The following is a 1,114-nucleotide window of genomic DNA, read 5'->3' as shown; positions in this document are numbered from 1 at the left end:
AATGATAAGATAAGTGAATGATATGATAAGTGGTGATGATAAGTAATGATATGTGGGAGTGTGGCTGAAATGAAGGAGTGGAATGTTGGAATGTTATGCACGGCTAAGGATATAGGAAAGGTTTAAATGTCCTAAAACTAAAGGGAACAAGGTTCCAACACTTTGGTCTTCAATTAGGTCTTCAATTTCGTCCAACACTTTGGCTCCAAGCATAAGCTATCCATCCTTAGCCCAAAAGTGCTCCAAAAGTCTCCAAAATGCATCTTTTTGCTCCTTTAGCCCTTTGGACCTACAAACACACGAAAATAGCTTAAAGTACTAAAATAACTAAAGAAACATAACGTAAATGCACGAGAACAAGCCATTTAAGTCGCATGAATATGCTCCTATCAAATACCCCCACACTTATCTTTTGCTAGTCCTCGAGCAAAACAAAACAAGAAATGAACACGAAACTAGACAAAACGAACAAAACACCACCTACACCTCCCAACAATTGTCTCACGGATTTCCAATGCACATAACAAGTTAAAAATCATTATTCCCACAGATTTTAGCCATCATTACACTTAAGCACATTCTTAATCATAGTCACCACATACTAGTTCACAATTAAGCAATTAAAACCATGTTTTGAATGTAGTAACATGCCTTAGAGAATTCCCTCAATTCCTTACTAGAATGCACTCTATTTTCACATAGATTTTCTGACTACACACCCTACACTAGTTATATGTGAGAGATTGATGTAAACATGAAAGACTAGTATCTCACATATGTTATAACAAAGAAAGCATTTTCTGGATTTACGATAATGACATGAATATGATCTCATGAATGGAATGCTACTACTTAGAATGAGAACCAGTGATTCCATAAGCTCATATCAATTCCAAACTCCACATTTTGAAACACATAACGATCAAGATAGAAGCATACGGGTTGAAACGGGGCTAAAGGTGTTTGGCTAACAAAGAAGGGATATGGAAAACAAAGGTTCTTAAAGAAATAGCGAGCAAAGCATTTAAATTAACGTAGAATTCACTTTTTGAATGAAAACTCAATCTTTTGAACAACAAGGGGGAACAAGCTCTTTTTCCTTTCTTTCTTTTCT

Source organism: Pyrus communis, unplaced genomic scaffold, assembly GCF_041283825.1.
Source record: "Pyrus communis isolate YQ-2024b unplaced genomic scaffold, ASM4128382v1 ptg000042l, whole genome shotgun sequence".
Classification (NCBI taxonomy): domain Eukaryota; kingdom Viridiplantae; phylum Streptophyta; class Magnoliopsida; order Rosales; family Rosaceae; genus Pyrus; species Pyrus communis.
Note: the sequence above shows the minus strand (reverse complement) of the source record.